Source organism: Piliocolobus tephrosceles, chromosome 3 (genome assembly GCF_002776525.5).
Source record: "Piliocolobus tephrosceles isolate RC106 chromosome 3, ASM277652v3, whole genome shotgun sequence".
Taxonomy (NCBI): domain Eukaryota; kingdom Metazoa; phylum Chordata; class Mammalia; order Primates; family Cercopithecidae; genus Piliocolobus; species Piliocolobus tephrosceles.
Window position 1 is genome coordinate 68,074,180 of NC_045436.1, and position 26,729 is coordinate 68,100,908.

Below are 26,729 nucleotides of genomic sequence, written 5' to 3' on the forward strand. Positions count from 1 at the left end.
CTGACTATAAGTCACCCTGCCCACAAGTCTACTAATGCAGAGGCCCCAATACACATACATATTCATAGAAGTCTGTATTGGCTCCAGTGTAAAGGTAACCATGAAGCTATTCTACAGATGAAACTACACGCTTGGTTAAAAAAAAAGAATATTTACTGTAATATCTACAAACAATAAAGGATTTATTCTTGTGAGGAGGAATTTTACTGGATCAGAATCTAAGTGTCAATATGAACCTGATCCAAACAGTGATTTATGGGAAAGAGACACTGGTTACATTGTGTGTGTGTGTGTGTGTGTGTGTGTGTATTTTTTTTTTTTTTTTTGAGGCGGAGTCTCGCTCTGTCACCCAGACTGGAGTACAGTGGTGTGATCTCGGCTCACCGCAACTTCTGCCTCCTAGGTTCAAGTGATACTCCTGCCTCAGCCTCCTGAGTAGCTGTGATTGCAGGTGTGCACCACCACGCCCAGCTAATTTTTTCTATCTTTAGTAGAGACAGGGTTTCACCATGTTGGCCAGGCTGGTCTTGAACTCCTGACCTCGTAATCTGCCCACCTTGGCCTCCCAAAGTGCTGGGATTACAGGAATGAGCCACTGCACCCGGCCTAGTTTTGGCTCCTTCTTTAAGAAATCTCTGGAGGATGCAAAATGTGCTAGGCTTGCATGGACTCCAGAGAGGTTAAATTGTTTCTTTTACATTTATCCATGAAAGCCTGAAGTTTTTGAAAGAACAGCTCTCCATGATATATTTACAAGTTTATTTCAATAACAATAATGAGTATTTCATGTCAGATAAGTATGGTTAGTTATCTAAATTGGATTTGCTTTTATCCTTGGCAGACTTCTTTTTAAATGGTCTTTCTTGTAGTGTCTAGATTCTTTTATTTTTCATGTGGAAGTCCAGTTGTTTCAGTGCCATTTGTTGAAAAGGCAATCTTTTCTCCATTTTATTGTCTTTGCTCCTTTGTCAAAGATTAATTTACTATATTTATGTGATTGCTGAGCTCTCTATTCTATTCTGTTGATCTATTCATCTGTTCTTTCCTCAATACCACACTATCTTGATTAACGTAGCTTTAAAATAAGTCTGAAGTTGGGTAGTGTCAGCCTTCCAACTTTATTTTTCTTTTTCAATTTTGTGTTAGTTATTCTTGGTCTTTTCCCTCTCCCTATAAACTTTAGAATCAGTTTGTTGATGTGCACAAAATAACTTGCTGGGATTTTGCCTTTCTTACGTAAACATGCCAAAGAAAGACTTTATAGTGAAAGCAGCTGCATACATGTGTCTTCTCTCCCCGCTTTTCCTCCTCTTCCTGGATAAGGGTACATAGAAAAAAACGCTTTTTACAAAGAAAGAGAACTAAAAGAAAACCACCCATATTGTTCAATTATGGTCAGAAAAATTGTGATTTACAGATGTTACTGACAGATAGGGAGCTGACTCTGTGAGAATGGGATTTCCTTATCTTTCATTTAAAAACCTGAAGAAAATCTCTAACAAAAATCGTTAGGTGAGAGGCTTATGAGCCAGTATTATATACTGAGCTATTTGGGCTCTGCGTGGCTTTCGCACATCTTTCAACATGTTTTAGCTCTGGGTAGCAGCAATATAGAATATTGCAGAAAATTGCAGTTACTGTTTTTTAAAAAGTTCCTTATATGGAGGTAAATGAAAAGTGGTTGTTTCACTGGCAACTGGAAGATATCTTATTTTAAAATAAATAGTACTGGTTCTTTGTAATTTGAAAAGGGAACAGGAGCAGTGTTGGGAGTGGGCAAAGGAAGGAAGAGGCCGCACCTTTTACTAAATGGTTTTGCTTCCAGCACTATATGTCATTAGGTCAAGTTGTCATACTACAAACTTGTGGCCTAGTTACCTAGTGAAAAAATAGTTTAGTCTGGGAAATATTGTTCCTTAGGAGCAACAGGAAGTCTTCAATCTATTGTGAACTTTTCTTGCCATTTGAAGTCTGGTCCATGGACACGCAGCATCAGCGTCACCTGGAAACTTTTTCAGAATAATCTCAGGCCTCATCACAGACCTACTGAATCAAAATCTGCATTTTAACAAAATTCTCCAAGTGGTCCATGTGTTCAATGGAGTTTGAGACCCAGTGGCCTAAAATATATCATTGCTGTGTTCCACTTTTGCTTCTGAGGAACACGGGATAGATTATTTTTGCCAGTGGTGGTAGGTCACCACTGAGCACTTTTTATTAGCAAATAGACTGTGGCTGCATATCTCTCTCTGATTACCTATAATATGATAGGAGTAGTTGCTACAGTAATCAGGACCCTATGCTATTAAAGTTTAACTTCCACATCATCATTATACAAGGAGGGTGCAGAATGTAATATGCTATCACTTTTACTTGTCTGCTTTATTTATTGAAGACTGGATCCATCTGATTCAAACAGAATGAGTGAAAATTTCCTCAAAGTAAATATGGTCTTTGTGAAACTATTTACCCTTGTTTTCAGAAATTACAAATTTCTCTAATTATAATTAAGGAAATTGAGTGCTTTTTCTCCTTTCAGTAGCATGTGGCTGGATTTTCAGAGTTAAATCTGTGAGACATTATTGTAACAGTACATTCTTCTGAATAGATTTTCATAGCATTTTTTTCATTTGTTCATTTCATCCTTCACTTACTCATTTAACTAACATTTATTAAATGCCTAATACGTGCTAGGCACTATGTTGACCTAGGGATGCAAGGGTGAACAGCACACAGTGTATGTTGTGGAAGGTTCTTGGGGAGAGACAACAAGCTTTTTGGAAAATGGGAATAGTTTTGTATGCCTTGAGTTTGGCATTCAGAGGGGATGTGGTGAGAAATGAAGTTGGAAAGAAAGGGAAAATGCGGATTCTGAAGAGCTTTCTAGTGCTGTGTTAAGGAGTTTGAGCTTCATTTTGGAGCAAAGGCAACACTACTGAGGCAATGAATTTCAAAGTAGGAGTTGCAACCCGTGAATGAGTCATGAAGTCATTTGGTGAGTCAGTATTAGCGGTTTTACAAAATGGAAATACAGTAGAATACAAAATATCAAAGAGCATTTCTGTAGTAAAAATTTTGGGTAAGTCTGTGTGATGATCATGGTCAAAACCACTACTATCAGGGGAGTCAGGCTACCCAGGGGAACCAGGCGAGCACAGTTGACCTAAAAAACATTAAACCCATCAGAACTCAGCAGTACCATAATCCTGGTCCTTCAAAATGATAATGCTTTGTTCTAGCCAACTCTCAGAATTGTGATACTAAACTGGAAGAATCGATGTTTGCAATTTATAAGGAACACAACTAATTGAAAAAATGATTTACCTGTGGTTAGCTTCTAAGAAAGTACTAAGTTTTTTATCCATCTTGTAATGTCGGTATGTGGGTGAGCCTATGATAAAGGCAAACCGTTTTATATCAGTTTATACTAAAAGGTGTAAGTGATGACTGAGCAGAAAATCACTATCATCTTATATATGATTTCTGCCTAGGGCTACATAGCTCTCTGACTGTTTTTGTTACTGCACTAAACACAGTTGCCGAAAGCAAATTTGTCAGGTACTCATTGTGTATAATAAATTTTGATTTTGGACTGTGTTATGTGCAGAGATTACTAACTCATAATAGAGGAACTCCATTGCTCAAAAAATGTTTGAAAAATGTTACCCCAGTAAGATATGAAAAAAAATGGTGTTTAGAAAAATGACTGGGAAAGGAGCAGGGTCACATGCAAGTTACAGAGATGAGATATGGAAAAGAAGGAAAATTGTGATAATAAACTGTATTAGTCAGGGTTCCCTAGAGGGACAGAACTAATAGGATATATACACACACACACACACACACACACACATATATATACACACACACACACTCCTATATATATACTCCCATATATATACACACACATACACACACGCACTCCTATATATACGTATATACTCCCATATATATATATGAGTTTACTAAGTATTAACTTACACAATCACAAGGTCTCACAATAGGCTGTCTGCAAGCTTGAGGAGTAAGGAGAGCCAGTCCGAGTCTCAAAACTGAAGGACTTGGAGTCCAATGTTCGAGGGCAGGAAGCATCCAGCACGGGAGAAAGATGCAGACTGGGAGACTGGGCCAGTCTTGCCTTTTCACATTTTTCTGCCTGCTTTATATTCACTGGCAGCTGATTAGATGGTGCCCACCAGATTAAGGGTGTGTCTGCCTTTCCCAGCCCACTGACTTAAATGTTAATCCCCTTTGCAACACCCTCACAAACACACCCAGGATCAATACTTTGCATCCTTTGATCCAATCAAGTTGACAGTATTAACCATCACATCAGCTGTTTTCCAAACCTAAATGTATGTACAGGTAGAGAATAGAGTTCTATTAATCTGGCAGGTAATGAAGTAATTTAAAAGAGATCACACTGATGCTTCCAAACCATTGTAACACCCTGAATACTTACTTCTTTTGTAAGGCCTGTTCTCTGCACTAATTATAGACAACCTGGGATTTGGGGGATGCATTTCCATAGGGGTTACAAACACAGACTCTGGAGCCAGACTATTTGTCTTCCTCCCTTACTGGATATACAAATGACCCTGGACAGGTTACTTTATTCCCCATTTATTCCTCGTACAAGTGGAAATAATAATGCCACCTATCTTTTAGTGTTGCTGAGAGAGTCTATGAGTTGATGGTGTTAATGCTTATGAGATCAGTACCTAGCACATGGTAACTGCTCAGGAAATGTTCCTAGAGTGAAATTAGTTTTATAACTTAGAACATTGTGATCAGTATGGCTCAGCCATGACCAAGGACATTTCTGGCAAGCTTATGTCATAAACAAGGACAAAAGAAGAGATAGAGCAGGAAAGAGTAGAGGCAATGTCATGCTGTGGCAAAACACCACAAGCTTATGAGAGCAGTGCAGGGAAAGAGATGAAAGATGAGTCATTTATAAAACACAAACTTCCCTTCCCAACTATTCTGTCAAGAATAAAGAAAATGATTCAGTATCCTGAGACTTTGCTGAAGTTGCTTATCAGCTTAAGGAGATTTTGGGCTGAGACAATGGGGTTTTCTAACTATACAATCATGTCATCTGCAAACAGGGACAATTTGACTTCTTCTTTTCCTAACTGAATACACTTGATTTCTTTCTCTTGCCTGATTGCCCTAGCCAGAAATTCCAACATTATGTTGAATAGGAGTGGTGAGAGAGGGCATCCCTATCTTGTGCCAGTTTTCAAAGGTAATGCTTCCAGTTTTTGCCCATTCAGTATGATATTGGCTGGGGGTTTGTCATAAATAGCTCTTATTATTTTGAGATGCATTCCATCAATACCGAATTTATTGAGCGTTTTTAGCATGAAGGGCTGTTGAATTTTGTCAAAGGCCTTTTCTGCATCTATTGAGATAATCATGTGGGTTTTGTCTTTGGTTCTGTTTATATGCTGGATTATGTTTATTGATTTGCGTATGTTGAACCAGCCTTGCATCCCAGGAATGAAGCCGACTTGATCATGGTGGATAAGCTTTTTGATGTGCTGCTGGATCTGGTTTGCCAGTATTTTATTGAGGATTTTTGCATCGATGTTCATCAAGAATATTGGTCTAAAATTCTCTGTTTTTGTTGTATCTCTGTCAGGCTTTGGTATCAGGATGATGTTGGCCTCATAAAATGAGTTAGGGAGGATTCCAAAATCACAAGCATTCTTATACACCAGTAACAGACAAACAGAGAGCCAAATCATGAAGGAACTCCCATTCACAATAGCTTCAAAGAGAATAAAATACCTAGGAATCCAACTTACAAGGGATGTAAAGGACCTCTTCAAGGAGAGCTACAAACCACTGCTCAGTGAAATAGAAGAGGACACAAACAAATGGAAGAAAATACCATGCTCATGGATAGGAAGAATCAATATTGTGAAAATGGCCAAACTGCCCAAGGTAATTTACAGATTCAATGCCATCCCCATTAAGCTAGCAATGACTTTCTTCACAGAATTGGAAAAAACTGCTTTAAAGTTCATATGGAACCAAAAAAGAGCCCTCATTGCCAAGACAATCCTAAGCCAAAAGAACAAAGCTGGAGGCATCATGCTACCTGACTTCAAACTATATTACAAGGCTACAGTAACCAAAACAGCATGGTACTGGTACCAAAACAGAGATTTAGACCAATGGAACAGAATAGAGCCCTCAGAAATAATACCACACATCTACAGCCATCTGATCTTTGACAAACCTGACAAAAACAAGAAATGGGGAGAGGATTCCCTATTTAATAAATGGTGCTGGGAAATTTGACTAGCCATAAGTAGAAAGCTGAAACTGGATCCTTTTCTTACTCCTTATATGAAAATTAATTCAAGGCAGATTAGAGACTTAAATATTAGACCTAAAACCATAAAAACCCTAGAAGAAAACCTAGGGAATACCATTCAGGACATAGGCATGAAAGCAATGTTAACAAAAGCCAAAATTGACAAATGGGATCTAAGTAAACTAAAGAGCTTCTGCACAGCAAAAGAAACTACCATCAGAGTGAACAGGCAACCTACAGAATGGGAGAAAATTTTTGTAATCTACTCATCTGACCAAGGGCTAATATCCAGAACCTATAAAGAACTCAATCAAATTTACAAGAAAAAAAACAAACAACCCTATCAAAAAGTGGGCAAAGGATATGAACAGACACTTCTCAAAAGAAGACATTTATACAGCCAACAGACATATGAAAAAATGCTCATCATCACTCGCTGTCAGAGAAATGCAAATCAAAACCACAATGAGATACCATCTCACACCAGTTAGAATGGCAATCATTAAAAACTCAGGAAACAACAGGTGCTGGAGAGGATGTGGAGAAATAGGAACACTTTTACACTGTTGGTGGGACTGTAAACTAGTTCAACCATTGAGGAAAACAGTGTGGCGATACCTCAAGGATCTAGAACTAGAAATACCATTTGACCCAGCCATCCCATTACTGGGGATATACCCAAAGGATCATAAGTCATGCTGCTCTAAAGACACATGCACACGTACATTTATTGTGGCACTATTCACAATAGCAATGACTTGGAATCAACCCAAATGTCTATCAGTGACAGACTGGATTAAGAAAATGTGGCACATATACAGCATGGAATACTATGTGGCCATAAAAAAGGATGAGTTCGTGTCCTTTGTAGGGACATGGATGTAGCTGGAAACCATCATTCTCAGCAAACTATCTCAAGAATAGAAAACCAAATACCGCATGTTCTCACTCATAGGTGGGAATTGAACAATGAGATCACTTGGACACAGGAAGGGGAACATCACATACCGGGTCCTATTGTGTGGAGGGGGGAGGGAGGGATAGCATTAGGAGATAATACCTAATGTAAATGATGAGTTAATGGGTGCAGCACACCAACATGGCACATATATACATATGTAACAAACATGCACGTTGTGCACATGTACCCTAGAACTTAAAGTTTAAAAAAAAAAAAAAAGAAAATGATTCAGAAACAAAGAAATAATAGAGGAGAAAACCAAAAATAAATAAACAAAATAAGTATACAAGTTGGAATTCTTTTCAGTTATCGTTTATTTGAACTTCAGATAGCCAATGGCATGCTTGTGCTAGTTTGTACCAGCCCATGAGAGCTGATTGTGTACATCTCTTCTGAACTCCACATTCACTGATATTGTGTTGGTAGTTTTGAAATTGGCTCTGGCAGGAGTATTTACATCAGAAAATTAGCAAACATTACAAAGTAAGGTCTTCCTTTTTAACTTGGAGAGCTGCTTATTAACATTTACCAGTTTACCAGTGTAGGTATCTCTTATAATGCAGACAATAAGCAATAAACAACATTCTAGGTATTACCTACTATTATTACTTTAAGGCATGGTTTTCTTCTGTCATCTCACAATCAACTTTAACACAGCTTTTTGCTTTTTAAAAAAGTATTTTGATTGTATTCAAAGAGAATTGCTTTAAATACTACTTTGTAATTTTATGGTTATCTGTGAGATATTGTTTCATGTCTAATCTCCTTCTAGGAAGAGGAAGTGGGAGAGTATATATGTTGCACAGCCTGTATTTAAAGAGCCTGGAGTAGTGTATGACCCATAGGTGAGTGAATGAACAAATATGTGAATGAAAGAGAAGATAGAATATATAATAAATCTGAGTGAAAGACAAAGAATATCCTCTCCCCCTGAAGCCCTTTAACCTCTTCAGTTGGAAGCAGTGTTAGAAATGTAGACCTTGAAGTGAGGGCTGTCTCTCAAATCCATTCTCTGGCCCAGTGGTTCTTGAGCTTTGCTGTCTATTTAAATCACCTGGGAACTTTAAAAAGACCAAGTCCCCAAGCATACCCTAAAATTCACAATCTTGCAGAGTGGATCTAAGTATCAACTTCTTTTAAAGCTCCCTGGTTATTCCGACATATAGCTAAGTCAAGAACCAGTGCTTTCTAGGGCTGGAATCTGGCACTAGGTCTTAGAATTCCCCATGTAGGGGAAGAGAGTTGAATTGGGAGGGAATCTGAATATCTGCCTTTGAGTAACTGCTGGAAATGTAACTGGTAGTTACTGTTTGGATCAGCAGATAGGGACTGGTCTGAATTCCTGGTTAATGGTTTTAATTTTTTTTTTTTTTTTTTACCTTATCTCTCTTGCAGAAATATTTGACTGCCTTCTTTCTCTCTCTCCTTTTCACTCCCCACTTACTTGACTATTCTTGCTTTTATGCTCTCTCTTAGAATCTCAGGTCCATGGCATTTAATTAATAACATGCTACTGTTATCATATGGGCAATGATCCTCTCTTGTCTGCCAAGGAAGGCAGACAACCTCTAGAAACTAGAAAAGACAAGGAAATGAATTCTCCCCTAGAGCCTCTAGAAAGAACACAGCCCTATTGACCCATTTCAAACCTCTGACCTCCACAATTGTAACATATAGATTTGTGTTGTTTTAAGTCACTAAGATTGTGGTACTTTGTTACAGCACCAGTGGGAAACTAATACAAACACCCTGTGCATTAGCATAGAGTAACTCTTTATTTAGGCCTTGTTTGATATTATGCCTTGCTAATGGAAACCTGGTATGATCAAGGTATTGGGTGGGCATATTCTTCAAGAAAGAATAGGACCACCTCTCAGCCCTTGTGGAGCCAAGCAGGAGGATTCAGAGACCCTGGACAAGACCCAATACTATGCTGGCTTCAGGTGTGACCCAGCATAGTGCCAGCTCTGCAGGCCATGGGAGTGCTTGCATCACTTCTTCCCTAGTTCCAGGCAGCTCATAATGGAGACTATCCTTTTGATTGGGAGAAAGAGAGAGAGGAGAGCTAGAGATTTTTTCTGGTAGCTCAGGGATTCTTCATTATCTTACCCAATTCCATCAAAGTAGTGTATCTAGGAGTCCGCAGTACTCTTGGGTTGCCCCCTAATGCTGATTAAGTTTTTTTTAAGTGCTGATTTTTACGTTTTTTTTTTTTTTTAATTTCTTAAAACAAATGAAAACAGAAACAGAACATACCAAAACCTATGGAATATATCAAAAGCAGTGTTAAGAGAGAAATTTAAAATAATGAAATCCTATATCAGAAAAGCAGAAAATATTCAAATAAACAATCTAATAATGTATCTCAAAGACCTGGAAGAGCAAAAGTAAACCAAACCCCAAATTAGTAGAAGGTAGGAATAACAAAGATCAGAGCAGAAATGAATGAAATTGAGACTTTTAAAAAACACAAAAGATCAATGAAAAATTGTTTTCTTGAACAGATAAACAAAATCAACTAGACTTTATTCTGACTGAGAAAAGGAGAGTGACTCAAATAAAACAAGAGACAAAAAGGGAGACATTACAACTGATACAACAGAAATTCAGATGATCATTAGAGACTGTTATGAGCAACTGTATGACAATAAATTAGAAATCCTAGAAGAAATGGATAAATTTCTAGACACCTATAACCTACGAAGATAGAACCATGAAGAAATCCAAAAGCCAAATAGACCAGCAATAAATAATGAGATAAAAAGCAGTAATAAAAAGTCTTTCATCAAAGTCCAGGACCTGATGGCTTTACTGCTGAATTCTACCAAACACTTAAAGAAGAACTAATATTAATTCTACTCAAATTGTTCCAAAAAAAATCAAAGAGGAAGGAATGCTTCCAGACTCATACCACAAGGTCAGTATAACCCCAAAACCAAAACCAGACAAAGACACAATGAAAAAAGAAAAACTACAGGCCAATATCCCTGATTAGCATAAATGCAAAAAACTCTAACAAAATACTAGAAAACCAAATTCAACAACACATTAAAAAGATGATTCATTATGATCATGTGGGATCATTATTTCTGGGATGCAAGGATAGTTCAACATATGTAAATCAATCAATGGTGTATATCATATCAACACTATGGAGGACAAAAACCTTATGATCATTTCAATAGATACCAAAAAAGCATTTGATAAAATGCAACATTCTTTCATAATAAAATCCCTCAAAAAATTGGACATAGAAGGAACATATTCAACATGACAGAAACCGTGTATGACACACTCACAACAAGTATCATACCGAATGGGGAAACCGAAAGCCTTTTCTCTAAGATCTGAAACATGACAAGGATGCTCACTTTCACCTCTTTTTTTCAACATAGAAATAGAAGTACTAGACAGAGCAATTAGACAAGAGAAAGAAATAGATGATATCCAAAGTGAAAAGGAAAAAGTCAAATTATCCTTGTTTGCAGATGATATGATCTGAAATTTTAAAAATATCTAAAGACTCCACCAAAAAACTATCAGAAGTGATTAACAAATTCAGTAAAACTGCAGGATACAAAATTAACATACAAAAATCAGTAGCATTTCTTTATGCCACCAGCAAACAATCTGAAAAAGAAATCAAGAAAGTAATCCCATTTACAGTAGCTATAAATAAAATAAAATACCTAGGAATAAACACAACCAAAGAAGTGAAAGATTTCTACAATGAAAACTATAAAACATTGGTGAAAGAAACTGAAGCAAACGCACACAAAAAATGGAAAATATGCCATGTTTATGGGTTGGAAGAATCAATATTATTAAGTGTTCATACTGCCTAAAGCAATCTACAAATTAAATGCAATCCTTCTCACAATATCAATGGCATTCTTCACAGAAATAGAAAAAACAATCCTAAAATTTATGTGGAACCACAAAAGATCCAGAATAGCCAAAGCCATCCCAAGCAAAAAGAACAAAGGTGGAGAAACCACATTATCTGACTTTAAATTATACTGCAGAACTATAGGAATCAAATAGCAAGGTGTTAGCATGAAAAACAGACACATAAAACAATTGAACTGAATGAAGAACCCAGCAATAAATTCATGTATTTGCAGTCAACTTATTTTTGACAAAGATACCAAGAACATATACTAGGGAAAGGACAGTCTCTTCAATAAGTGATGCTGGAAAACTAGTTATCAATATGCAGAAGAATGAAACTAGATCCCTATCTCTCGCCATCATACATCAATCAAAAATGGATTAAAAACATAAATCTAAGACCTAAAAGTGTAAAATAGCTAGAAGAAAACATTGGGTAAACACTCCAGAACATTGATCTGGGCAAAAATTTCTTGAGTAAAACCTCAAAAGCACAGGCAACCAAAGCAAGAATGGACAAATGGGATCACATCAAGCTAAAAACCTTGTGCACAGCAAAGAAAACAATCAACAAAGTGAAGACATAACCTACAGAATGGGAAGAAATATTTGCAAAATACCCATCTGACAAAGTATTAAAAGCTAGAATATAGAAGGAGCTCAAACAATTTAACAGGAAATAATCTGATTTAAAATGGGCAAAAGATCCGAATAGATATTTCTCAAAAGAAGATAGACAAGTGGCCAACAGTTATAAGAAAAAAATGCTCAACATCACTAACATTGGAGAACTACAAATGAAAACCACAATGTGATAGCATCTTACCCCAGTTAAGATGGCTTTCATCCAAAAGATAGGCAATACTGAATGCTGGGATGGGGAGAGAGCAGAAAACTCATACACTGTTGGCAGAAATGTAAATTAACATAGCTACTATGTAAAACAGTGTGGAGGTTCTTCACAAAACTAACAATAAAATTACCATACAATCCAGCAGTCCCACTGCTGGGTATACATCCAAAAGAAAGGAAATCAATATATTGAAGAGGTAGCTGCATTCCCATGTTTATTGCAGCACTCTTCACAATAGCCAAGATATGGAATCAACCTAAATATCCATTGATGGATGAATTGATAAAGAATATGTGGTACATGCACACAATGGAATATTATTCAGCCATAAAAGGAAATGAAGTTCTGTTATTCACAATGGCATAGATGGAACTGGAGGACATTGTGTTGAGTGAAATATGGCAGGCACAGAAAGACAAATATCACATGTTCTCACTCATATGTGGGAACTGAAAAGAAAAATGAACTTTTGGAGATAGAGTAGAATGATAGTTACCAGAGGAAGGGTAATGTGAAAGGGTAATAAAGAGGGAATGGTTAGTGGATATAAAAACACAAATAGAATGAATAGAATGTCGTATTTGTTAGCACAATAGGGTGACTATGTTTAACAATAATTTATTGTGTATTTTAAAATAACTACAGGAGTGGAATTGGAATGTTCCTAACACAAAGAAGTGATGAATGCTTGAGGTGATGTATACCCCAGTGATCATGATTTGATCATTACATATTGTATGCCTGTATCAAAACATCACATGTACCTGATAAATATGTGTAACCATTATGTGTTCACAATAACTAAAAATAACTTTAAAAAACTAGGCCAGTGTGTTAAGTTCAATTCCCCTTGTCAATGATGATTTTTTAAATGGGCATGTAATCCATTCTGGCTATAAAGTCTGAGGTTTTCCTTACTTTTGTGAAGGGTTTGAGAAAGTATATTCTTTGTTTTCCACTTTTTGTCTTTGAATCTTGTTTGAGATGCAGTGCTTGGAGATACTACAGTCATCTTGTTTACCAAAGTGACAATCATAAGGACAAAGCAAACCACACTGAGGAGGACAAAGAAATCCAGTGGAGAGAACTTGGAACTGTAGTGAAGTCATTCAGCTGTGGCATTTATGACCCTGTTATTGCCCTACCTCTGAAATTATTTTTATGTTAGATAATACATTTCCCTTGTTTAAACCAGTTGAATTGAATTTTTAACTCATAATCCAAAACGTTCTAATGAATGTATAGAACAAATATGTGTAAAGAAAACAAAAAATATTTATTCCAACAGCCAGAGAGAATTATGATGATCACATCAGTGCATTACATTTAGTTATTTAAATTTTTCCCACATACATTTTTAGCAAAATAGAAACCTTTTAGTGTTTGTATATGTCTGTACATGAATATATTGTTTACTGTTTAATTTCATTTTTGGTTGCATTGTTAAATATCTTTTGAAAGATTATTAATGATTGAATGATTTGCATTATATTGGCATATCCCAATTTATTTAACCATTCTGCTTTTTTTTTTCTTTTTACATTAGTTTATACTAACTTGGAGTTATATCTTTGGTGGACAACTGAGTACATAAATTACATAAGTACTCCTAGTATTTTATTAAGCATTTCTGAGGAAGTTCACTTTATAGTGTGCTTTGTTGCCTGATTACCTTCACATTCAAGAAATTCTTTCTAATGCCTAAAGTTTTTCCATTTCTTTCCTAGTATACAAAAATATTCCTTCCATTATTACTTCACAATGGGTTATTTTAACATGAACATAATGAAACCCCATTATTTCTGATTTCTGCTTTACTGTCCTTATGTTTAACCCAGGCTCATTTTATTCTATTACTTGAAAATCTAATTTTTGTCATTAGTGGAAAGTTTAAGCAACTCAGTTACCTTTCTGAGGTTGTATTTGTAGCTATTAAAATAATGAAAATTAGAAGAAAAATACCAGTATAGACATAATTGTATACTGGAGAACTTGTTTTTAATGCAAATATACATGCAAACAATTCTTATAAAGTAATTGAAGGAAGCACTCTGAAGGGAACTACAGAATTCATATGAGCTGTGACTCCACAAAGTAAAACCTAAAAGTTTGAAATTTGTGAGACGTACAGTATCAAGACCCACTCATCCTAAGTCAAAGCTTTCCAGGGGACAGCTTCTACCTGTACACAGAGCAGCCGGTGGTCTTTCATGCTGTCCCATTCTCAAACATGTAAGGACAACCAAGGATTGTCAGACAGTTGAGGAAAGCTTTCTTTCCTTCTTTCTTTTATTGTACCTGTGCAGGATGTGCAGGTTTGTTACATAGGTAAAGGTATGCCATGGTGGTTTGCTGCACAGATCAACCTATCACCTAGAAATTAAGCCCAAGAATAAAGGAGAATAAAACAAATGAATAAATGAAACCTGAAAGAAATGGTTAATCATAGAAGGGAATTTGGAAATAAACTCTAATTAGTATTTTTATACATACAGATGTATCAAGAAGAATGTCTCCTCATTTGACATTTTCCCAGTGGAATTAGTATTGGCTTGTAAGTCTCAGACTTCTGCAATGAATATATCACTCAACAGCAACCTTCTAGCTGATATTTATATAAGAAAAATTTATGTTCCTAAACTCAATAATTTAATATTCTAAGCAAAATGATATATAGGAAAAATATCAAGCTACCTTCCAAAAATAAAATACCTTCCAAATACATCAAAATCACAAGTAGGTGTTTTGAAAAGCATGCCTAGTGTTCACAGAGGGATGCATGTGCCGAATGTTGACACTAAGAGAGGCATCAAATCATTTTATTCAGTGTAAACCATGCTTTCCCATTGTTACTCTTGCAAAGAAGATTTGTTTTGAGAAGAGATTGAAAAAGATATTGATGAATTCTTTAAATGTAATGCTGAGTAATCAAGTACTAAACTTGTTCAGAATGTCAATCTGGAATAGTTGATCATAGTGATAACAGGGAGAGCCTTCAATCAAACCACCAGACACTGCTCGCTGAAAATAATATGGGGACTAAACAAACACAGTGATAAATATTATCCTGGAACTTGGTGGACTGTAAGTGCCTAACTCTTATAACACTGTGCAAAAAAATCTGTGAACATAAACTTGAAGAGAGTTAATTAAAGCTTGATTTTGTAGTTTTTCATCCTAAAATGACACTTGCATCCCCTGAAGATCCATTCATCATTTGTAAGTCCTTACCCCAGAATGAAAATGGCAAAGAATCTCTGCCTGTTTCTTGCATGAAATTGCCCTTTTGTCATCCAGCTCACCTATGATGTCACTTTCTATAGGCCTTGACAATGACTACATTTTAACCATCCTATCCTTTCCACTTGCTTGAAGTTTCCAGTTTGCTTTTTTCTTCAGGAGTAACGGGTCATCCCAGGTAATTGCCCTATTTTCATTGTAAATTTTACCTGCATTTTTCTAATGCATTTATAAATTGCTGTGTGCTGATTGCTATGCCTTATTGGAAAAAAATATTTATGATGTACCATGAAAAGTGGGCATGTTATTGATACAGAGTAGCATGCATACAAACAATCTGATAACCATTCTAATTGTTTTGCAATCAGGGACCAATATTTTAAGATATTATATTTTAAATGCTGGCTTTCCTATGTTTTAGTTATACTTAATGAAATCTGTTAGAAGTTTAATTTGGCCTTTTAAACAAAAGGAAATAGGTGACCAGGGCACATTTCCACATAAACTGTCTCATCTTCAGGAATGGGTTTCTGATATTAAATTGGGGGTATGTGTCTGGATTTAAGATGAGACTGACTTCATAAATCAAGAACAAGCTTCTTTGAAAAGAAATATTTTAAGAGCAAGAAAAGCTTTTGAAAGTAAAAATATTGCTGAAATTATACATAAATTAGAAGGGTTAGAAGACAAAAACAAGAACGTCTCCATAATGTGGAGCAAATAGGCAAATCTATATCTATATATAAAAGATATAAACATAGGAGAATCAATTCAGGAATTCCAATAGCTGATCAATAGGAGTTATTTCTTAAAGACACAAAGAAAAGCACAGAGATAAAGGACTGAGAGTTGCCAAATGTAAAAGGTACACACAGGGCTATGGAAAAAGAGTAAAAAAAAATGACACATGTTTCAACACATCCCCATAACAGTTCAGACTTCTAGTTACAAAGAGATCAATAAAATCTTCCAAATAGTAACCAGGATATTGATAAGGGAGCAGAAATCAAGCTGACAATATAGACAGGTTAGCACCAACAGTGGATGCTAAAAGTCAATAAAGTAAGGTCTTCAACTTTCTAAAGGCAGATGATGTTGAATTTAAGTCAAACTACAGCCATTTTAAGATATATAAGAATGTAAAGAACTTACTTTCCTTATTATTTTGAAGAAATTACTTGAAAAATATTATACAAAATATGGGTAAAATACAAGAAATGAAAAACCATGAAATTAAAAAAACCAGAGAAGAAATCGATTGAAAATGAATTTAATGATGACAGCTGTAGAGCAGTCATTAAAAACAAAACAAAGCAAAACAGAGACTGCAGTCATCAAAATTGGAAATCAGTGGTCTTCTAGAAAGAAGTATTAAAATAACAAACAGTGGAATTGATTCCAAGCAGTATATGTGTGATGTTAAAAGTTGAGATGTAATAGTAAAAATGATAATGATGATGATAATAATAAGAATAGCTAATGCATTTTCACATAGTACTAGACACTGGCCTAAACACAATAGGCTTGTTTTCTCATTTAATCCTTCAAGAGTCCTATGAGGGAAGTACTATTATTATTTTTACATTTTATAGATAAGAAAACCCAAGACACAGTGAAGTAAGATAATTTGCCTTAGGTCACAGCAAGTGATGGACCCATGATTCAAGCTCAGACAGCCCAATTCTAGAGCCTATACTCTAAACTACTGTACTGTGGTGAAGAAGATATATGCTTCCTCTTCCAACTAGAAAAAAGAAACACAACCCAGAACTCTAGGAAAAATTAAATAAACAAAAATACTCTATAAAAAAGTTGCATCCATATAAAAAGCCGATTAAAATACGGTATGCTTTAGAGTAATAAATATATTCACAAGGATCTTGACTATAAAGTCACTAAAAGGGAGATATGTTTAAAACATACACATTGGCTTTATAGTTAATATTAGTCATAGTAATTAAAATGCTGTTTATGGTTTTAATCTTTTATAATTACAAAGTAGGCCAAGGGAAGAATACTTAATATGGCTGTAGAACAGAATGAAAAGCTATCAGTCTTGATAGAGTAAATGTAAAGGTATAGATAAAAGACATTTGGAGAAAGAAGAATGCAAAAATAGGAGGAGAGAGGTGCAGAGATGAGGTATCATCTCACAAGTGGGGGACAAGATAAACTGTTGGAAGCTAATAGACTAATGAAGAGGGTGTTAATATATTACTTTAAAAGTCAAAGTAGAAGAAACTACATGCTAGAATTTAAGAAATACGTCCCCTAAAACCTTTCCGAATAAGTTACTGAAGACAGTGTTATAACTGTAAGAAAATTAGAAGCTGTGGAAGAAGCAACAGTGGGAAATGACAAAAGTGAACCAATAGCCCATCTACCCAAGAAGGCAATCTATATATCATCTGGAATCAATAAATCAAAAGAAAAGCTGTATAAGGCAATTTATTTAGAGATGGTAGTGCCCCCAACAGTAGAATTAAAAACAAATGGTTGTTGGGAAATAGGCAGACACTTATTCTTTTTTATTGTAGCCCTTCTGATTTTAAACCAAATGCTCATAATTCTTTGATAAAAATTTTTTAATGTAAGAGATAAAAAAATTGAATTTGTAATTAAAAAGCTCTCAAGAAAGAAGTTTCCAAGCCCAAGTGCTTTCACTGGAAATTTTGCCATTTAAAAAAGAGTTAATACCAATTTTAGACAAACTCTTCCAGAAAACAGAATTGGAAGAAATGGTTCCCAACTTACTTTATGAGGCCTTCATTGCCCTGACACTTAAACCAGAGAAAGAAAGTTCAATAGAAAGAAAGCTGCAAACCAATAGCTCTTATGAACTTTGGCACACAAAATATCAATATAATGCCAGACAGAATCCAACAATGTATAAAAAAGATTATACATCATGATGAAGTAGGATTTATTCCAGGTATGCAAGGCTGGCTCAAATTCCAAACTCAGTGTAATCTACCATATCCATCAAGCTAAAGAAGAAAAATCACATGATTACACCAATTAACAAAGAAAAACACTTGACAAATTTCAACACTCATCCATGATAAAAATTCTCAGCAAGTTAGTAATAGAGAGGAGATTTCTCAATTTGATAACAGCATTACAAGAAACCTACAGCTAACATCATATTTTACGGTGAAAGACTGAATGTTTTTCTTCTAAGATTGAGAACAAGGCAAAGATGTCTGCTTCTCACCACTCTTATGCAAAATTGCACTCAAAGTAGAAGCCACTAAGAGAAAGAAGGACAATAAGTAAGACATATGCAGATTGGAAAGGAAGAAACAAAAGTATCTATATTTGCAGATGACATTATTTTCTATGTAGAAAAGTCCAAAGAATCTACAAAAACATAAGCGAGTTCAGCAAGGTCACAGCATATAAGATAAAGACACAATCATATTTCTATAGATTAATGATACAAGAAGGGGGCAGGGAAGTGCTGGGAAGGGAAAGACATGGTCCCTGGCTAGAGCTCCGCCCCCAGGTTTGTGCCTATGGACCTAGGTGAGGACAGGCATTTCTGTTTTTGTGCCCAAATATTACATTTCCCAAGACCACCCTGACCTGCCACGCCCTCATCCTGTGCCTATAAAAACCCTGAGACCCTGGTGGGCACAGACACAAACAGCTGGACATCAAAAGGAACACGCTAGTGGAAGAAGACACAAGCAGCTGGAAGTTGAAAGGAGCGCACCAGCCTAAGAGCACACCGCTATGCACCAGCAGATGCCAGCAGGCAACCAGCCGGCAAAACAACCGCAGAGTTTGGCGGGGCAGTCAGATGACAGCCCATGACTCAACTCCATGGGAAAACCACCTTCCCACTCCTTCCCTCTCCATCCCCGTTCGGGCCTCCCCATCCACTTCACCGAGAGCTATCACTCAGTAAAAATCCTTGCACTCATTCTCCAAGCCCACAGGTGATCCAGTTCTTCCGGTATACCAAGGCAAGAATCCCGGGATACAGAAAGCCCTCTGTCCTTGCGATAAGGCAGAGAATCTAATTGAGCTGACTAACACAAGCTGCCTACAAAGGGCAAAACTAAAAGAGCACCTTGTAGCACATGCCCAGCAGGGCTTCAGGAGCTGTAAACATTTATCCCTAGACACTGTCATGGGGTCGGAGCCCCATGACCTGCCCATCTGCCTGCTCCCTCCATGGGTTTTGATAGGTATATAAAATAATCAAGATGACGTGGTGTTGGTGGAGGAATAGACGTAGATCAATGGTACAGAATAGAGGACCCAGAAATAGATCTACATCATGTAATCCGCTGATTTTTTGACAAAGGTGCCATTCAGTGGAGAAAGGATAGCCTGCTCAACAAATAGTATTGGAGCAAATGCACACTTATAGGCCAAAACAAACAAAACCTTAAAGTAAATCTCATGCCTTATGCAACATTTTACTCAAAATGTATTATGTAGACTTAAATGTAAATGTAACACTGTAAAACTTTTTTTTAATGAGAAAAGTTTAGGACTAGACACAGAGTTCTCAGAATTTTTAACTGACACTAAAATCACAGTGCATAAGAGGAACAATTGATGAATTGAACCTCATCAGAATTAAACACTTTTGCTCTATGAAAGCCCGTGTGAAGAGATAAAATGACTAGCTACAGACTGAGAGAAAATATTTAAAAAGCACCTATCTGAAAAAGGACCAGTGTCTACAATATGCAAAGAACTCTCAAAACTCAACAGTAAAAAGGCAGTCTAGTCAGAAAATAGAGAAAAGATATGAAGAAACATTTCATTAAAGAGGATATAAAGATACAGATAAGCACATGAGACGATGTTCAGCATTATTAGCCATCAGGGAAATGCAAATGAAAACCACTGCGATTTATTACTACACAGCTATCAGAATGGTGAAAATAAAAATAGAGACAACACCAAATGCTGGTGAGAATGTAGAGAAACTGAATCAATTATACATTACCAGCAAGAATGTAAGATGATACTACTCTGGAAAAGAGTTTGGTAGTTTCTTCTAAAACAATATATGATTACCATGCAACTCAGAAATTACATGCTTGAGACATGAAAATCACCCAAACCTGTACACAAACAGTTGCTTTATTTGTAAGTCAAAAACTGGAATCAACCCAGATGTCCTCCTGTGAATGAATGGTTAAACCAACTGTGGTACATACATAGAGTGGGGTAAGTGTCCCTCTCAGGGCCAATAGGGCAGCCTCTGTCTCCTTTTATGAATCCAGAAAGAATCCTAGAGAAAAAGTGGCTCATCTTCTTCACCTGTAAGTTTCCCACTGCAGTCTCTTTACTCCTCTTTCTTTTGGCACCTGGCAGCCATAGGACTTTTCTCCATTTCCCTTCACTCAGCAGAAGCTGAGGCTCCTTCAGCCTCTTCTCTTGTCTTCCACTTTTCCCTGAGCCAGGTTTTCCTTCCTCTGGATAAAATTTTTCCCTCTCTCCTGTTATACAGATAAAAGTGTTAGTGGAAAGTTTCTAAGTCACAGGAAAATCACTTGGAGTGCTTTGTAATGGTATTATGCATAATAGGAATAATTACTGGGAGGGCTGAGATTTTAGAAGAGGCCAACCGTACATCTATTTTAAAAATATTTAGCAATTAAGGTTCTCATCTTTAGTCTTTACAGTTTAAATCAGCAGAATATTCCAGTGTATATCGGATGAGTCTACTTTGGAGTCTTATAAAATATTCCTTAAAATTGCAGATGCTTTAGATGCTGGGACCCCAGCAAATTATGCTATATACAGTTGGAGCTGCTTTAGTTGATGCAGGGCTGAGCTTGGAGCCCTCTCTGCCTCTTCACATTTGGCCTGCCCCTCTCTATAGGCAACTCCTACAGCACCATGTAGAAATACAGTGCTCCCTGGAACAGTGATGGAGCCACGAGCCTGGATCTTCTCTGGAAGGGCTTTCCAGTTGAAGAAGTCCATAGGTCTGTTCTTGTGTAGTTCTCAGCCACACTTGTACAACAGTTCTAATCTTGACTATATTTAACTTGTTTCCTACTCTTCTACAACAGGATGTGGTTGAGGGGAATGAAATAGGATTCAAGATTTGGTAAATTTGCTCATTAGAAGCTGCTTAACTATGCAACACATTAGATGCAACTAGAAACCTACAGGTTGTATTGGGACAAGGATGCATAGACTGTTTGAATATGATTTATTTGGTACATGAAATTAAGGTAATTATATGCCAGATTGTTTTATAATCTGTTAGACCATTATTTTAAATAGCGGTTGCATCAAGTGACCTTTCCTTTATAAACTGCAATGTGTCTATTCACCTGTTTTTCAACAACCTTGGAACAAATTATTCACAGAGTAGTTCTTATCATTAGATACTTTCATGCAATTATACCTCATTATATCATTTTCTAAATTAATGTTTTTAATCTTCTCTACAGTTAAAGACTGTTTTTTTTATTCTGTCCTTTCCATTCAGATCCTTTTTAAAGTCACTGTTACACACTAAAGTGGATACAAACACTGCCCAAACTGTTTTCAATTTTCAAGCATCATGTTTAGAAATAATGTAGTCTTGCTTCTCTTTGAATTGAGACTTGCTCTGTGTGGTGGTGGCTGAGTGGATAGAAGAGTGAACACCATTCTCAGTGAGAGCAAAAGGTTCATGTTTTGCGCAATAAAGTTGTATAAATGAGTTAAAGTTGGAAATTGAAGGCAGTAGATATTAAACCAAAACAATTGTTCCTAATCCAGCAGGCAAAATAAAATGATTGTAGCCTCTATCCCAAGAGTCAGACATAGTAGAAATGGAAGCAGCAGTGGAGGCAAACTGTAGTAGTAGGATTGAGGACTGTCTAATCTTAGAGTTAACAGTACATACAGAGAGAACATAGCCCATAGTACGCTACATTTTAAAACACCTACCTTCCAGAGAATAAGGTAGCAAAAGAGAAGTATATCAAATAATTCTACTTCGTTGCAAGCAACAGTTGATAGCTAAGTAACTCAAGAGAAGGGAATGTATTGGAAGGATGTTGAAGGCTCACAGGATCAGCGTGAAGCTAAACGAATGGCTCTACAACAGAAAGCGACCAAGGGAGCTCAGAGTTCAGTAGCCATAACTCAGCAGTGACCTATTAGCACTTATGATCTGGTGAGCAGGTGACCACACCACCCCAAACCTCTCTTCCATCTGCATTTAACCTTTCAACACTAAAAAGGATCTCGCCTACTACTGCTTTGTCTTCCTAAGTAGGAGCTCTTACCTAACCTGCCCACAGTGGGGGAGAGTGAATATTCTAACAAGAAATCGTGTTGCCATTTGGAGAAGTGAGGTGGATGCTGGAATATCAAAATATGAGAAATACCCATTTCAGGCTGACTTTAAGAAGCACAACTTTGATATTAACATCTGATTGTCCTGTAAGGATAAAAAAGGACATCCCAAGTAAACAGTGTCCTTTGCAGGGAATGTAGGATTATCCCAGTTTAAAATTACCATGTTTATGGGAAGAAATTTCACAAGACACATTCTTACAAATAATTTAGACCCATACAATTCACACTGGGAAAGATAAAAGGTAGAATAAGCTGACTGAAGAGCTAACAAAGAGATTACCAGAACAAGAAGCTGAAAAAGAAAGGGAGGTTTGATGATAGTCAGGCTTAATGAAGGGCAGAGAAAAACCAGAACTCTTCAATGTTTATTTTGTTTTAGTCTTCTAGACCTTGAAAAGTGCTCTCTCAATTAAAAAGGGCAAATGTTTAGAATGAAAATAAATACCCAAGATAAGTAAGTAGATAGCAAAAGAGCATGTACCTATTTTTAAAAGAACTCAAACCTACATCCTAGATAAATTACATGACAGAACATTGAAGAAACTTGGAAATGTGATCAAGGAAACACTCAGTAATTTCTTAGAGAGCTGGTTGGAGAAATGTCAGAAGTAATGAATAGGGCAAATGCTGTTCCGAATTTATTAAAACGGTAAAATGACAGATTATGCTACAGCTTGGTGTGAAATTCACAGGTGGGTTATTAAACAGATGATTTATGAGCAGATAGACAAGAAAACTGCCACATAGCTTGGGCATAAGATAAGTGAGGGTGACGTAACGGAAGGAACTGGAGTCAGACAACCTGGACTCATTCTGTCAATAAATATATGTGCGGACATGAGCACATCATTTAACTTCTTTAAACTGCAGTGTCTTTCTCTGGGAAATGAGGTTATTAGATTAGGTATTCCTTAATGGTCAGTTTATCCACAAAGAACACGTCATCCCCAAGTGTATCGTATTTACCTTAATTCTTTTAATAGGGCTGCCCAATGATAAAAGAGCTGCCATTTATTAAAGAATGTATCCAGTATTAGGCGTTTCTGTCACGTTATGAAATACATCAGTCCTATGACAGATGGGTGTTTTTTTTTTAATTATACTGTAAGTTCTAGGGTACATGTGCATAATGTGCAGGTTTGTTACATATGTATACTTCCGCCATGTTGGTGTGCTGCACCCATCAACTCGTCAGCACCAGATGGGTGTTATTAATCCCTTTTTTCAAATGATGAAATTGAAGCTCAGAGTGGCTAAGAGATCAGATAAAGCAGAATCAGAGTGTATCCTGATATCAATGAATCAATTGACAGACATCCTGTGCTATAATACACAAACTGAATATATTTGGGATGGATAACACTATAATGAGATAACACTACAATGAATGCAGCAAAAATTCTCTTTTGTTTGGATAGCAGTATTTAAAATATATTGCCTTTCAACCAAATTGTGTATAAAATGTTTAAAAGTACAAGGTTCTTCTCAATAGAAAAAGTTCAGATTAAGTTTGCAAGAAAAGAGATAAAACCTAGAATAAATATGCAGATTAATAATTTATACCCATATTCATGTATTCAAGTATCACATCCAAACCAGCATTTGAGGTAAACTGATTTATTCACAGTATAGTAACTATTCAAACACAGTGGAATTTATTAACATTGAAAGTAAATTCCCACGGTTGGCATCTAAACCATCTTTCTAAACAAAAGAGGGCCTTAAAGTTGAACAGGATTTTGTCTTGGGAAACTGTAACAAGGAATAGAAGTGAGTGGGATTGGTTCTTGGGTTGCCATTTGGAGCCCCCAAAAAGGATTGGGAAGGGAGTATCTAGAGTGATATCTAAGTACGTTTTTCCCCTTAGGCATAGGATAGGAGGTAAGGGAGTCTTGGGTTAACAAAATTTCTGTTAAAGTGATCCAGTTCGTTTCAAGTTGATTTCAAGTTCAACAGAAGCCAATCATTTGAAAAGTCCAGCACAGAAGGCTGATGTAAGCATCAGTTTCAGTCACAGAAGAGGGTGTTCAGCCTTGGGGAGCCAATACAGTCCCACAGTTTCTGTCTTGGCCAAGCCATATCCTGAACATTGGTGAGTTCCCTTCTGCCTGGTGCATGGCCATGGTCCATGGGGATTCCCTTCTCCATTCACCTTTTAAAGCTCTGAAAAGCATAGCAAATGAGAAACAGCTGAGACAACTAGGAAAGACAGGAGTGACACAAAGGCTTCTGTCAAATACATGTGGAGCCACTGTTTGGAAAGCATGGTTGGTTCTGAGACTCTGAGAACAAAGCTAGAAATGAGTGGAGTTTAAAAGCACTTTTTCTAATTAGCGCCTCTCTAAAATAGAATGGGATGCCTTTAGGAGTGACGAGCCTCCTACTCATTTGTTCTTTTCAATTCAGTGAATATTTATTAATGGCCTACCGTATTGCCATTCTTAAAGCTGGGAATACATCAGTGAAAAAAATAGACAAAAATTATTGCTCGGGCATTATCTATATTTTAGTAGGGGTAAATAAATAATAAAACAATAAAATAATAAAAATAAAAAAGAAATTAGCAGCACATATATTATATATCAGTATGTTAACATGTGAAAGAGTTATGGGAAAAAAAGTAGAATACAAGAGATGAGGAATGAGAGGAGATAGGGAATGGGACAGGCTCAATTACAAATATGATTGTTAGAGTAGGTCAGCCTCATTGAGAAGGTGACAGTATTAGTCAGGGCTCTACAGAGAAACAGAACCAATAAGATATTTGGAGATATTTAGGAGAGATTAATTATGAGGGATTGGCTCACTCAATTGCAGACACTAGGAAGTTCCATGACCCACTATTTGCCACCTAGATGCCCAGGAAAGCCAGTGGTGGAGATCCAGTTCAAGCTTGCAGGCCCAAGAGCCTGGGGAACTGTGTGTGTAGGTCCCAGTCTGAGTCAGAAGGTGTGTGTGGGAACCAGGAGCATTGATGTCAAAGGGCAGGGGAAGGTGCACGTTCCAGTTTCAGCAGAGAGCAAATTCACTCTTCCTGTGCCTTTGTGTTCTATTCACGCCTTCAGTGGATTGGATGCTGCCCAACCACACTGGGAAGGGAGGATCTTCTCCACTCATTTCTGATTCAAATGCTCATCTCTTCTGGAAACACCCTCGCAGGCATACCCAGAAGTACATTTTGCTATCTGTCTGGGTATTCCTTAAGCCAGGCAACTGGACACATAGAGTTAGCCATCACAGTGACATTTGAGCAGACTTCAGGGAAGGATGTGGGGGAGTGATCTCAGGGAAGAGCATTCCAAGGAGCTGGAAAAGCCATGCAAAGACCTGAAGCAGGGCTATGAAAGTAAGGAGACCTCTCATGGAGTATTCCTTCTCTGAAATGCTTGAGACCAGAGGTGTTTGAGATTTCAGATTTTTTGGAATGTTGAAATATTTGTATAGACATAATAAGATATCTTGGCAATAAGACCGAAGTCTACACATGAAATTCATTTACGCTTCTTATATACCTTACACACATAGCCTTAAGGTAGTTGTGTACAATATATTAAATAATTTTGTGTGTTTTGACTGTGACTTGTCACATGAGGGAAGATGTGGAATTTTCTACTTATGGCATCATATCAGCACTCAAAAAAGCTTTGGGTTTTAGAGCATTTCAGATTTTGGGATTAGAGATGCTCAACCTGTGTTTAAGCAGAGCTCAGCAGAGCATTTCAGAGAGAAGTTGAAGAAAGAATTTCTGCTTTTGGTATAAACTAGGACTAGATGACCTCTGATGAGTCTTCCAACTTCATATTCCCTGAGTTTATGATTCTCTGGTAGCTGAGAATCAAGAATTTGGTAGCAGCCAGTAGCATGGGTTCAAGACCAGAGGTGCCAGACCAAGACTCACAAATCCAGATGGTAAAGAGGCCAGGCAGAGAGTATAAACATTTTAAAAGATTGACAAATATTTTAAACTATTATGTAAACCAAATAAAGCATGTTTTCAAGCCAAATCTTGCCTAGTGGCTACCAGTTTGAGACCGTTGCATTAGAGAAAGTAAAATCAGTTTGGAGTGTAATGGTGTAATACATATATAAAGTCTTAGACAGAGAGCCAAAGGAGAATAAATGATAAAAGA

The 26,729-nt window shown here is 36.7% G+C and overlaps 1 protein-coding gene across 1 annotated transcript in view; it reads left to right on the forward strand.

The window, feature by feature from the left end:
* The window catches only part of QRFPR (pyroglutamylated RFamide peptide receptor), a 54,863-nt gene that overhangs the window by 14,977 nt on the left and 13,157 nt on the right, over positions 1 to 26,729 (forward strand). The window lies entirely within an intron of this gene.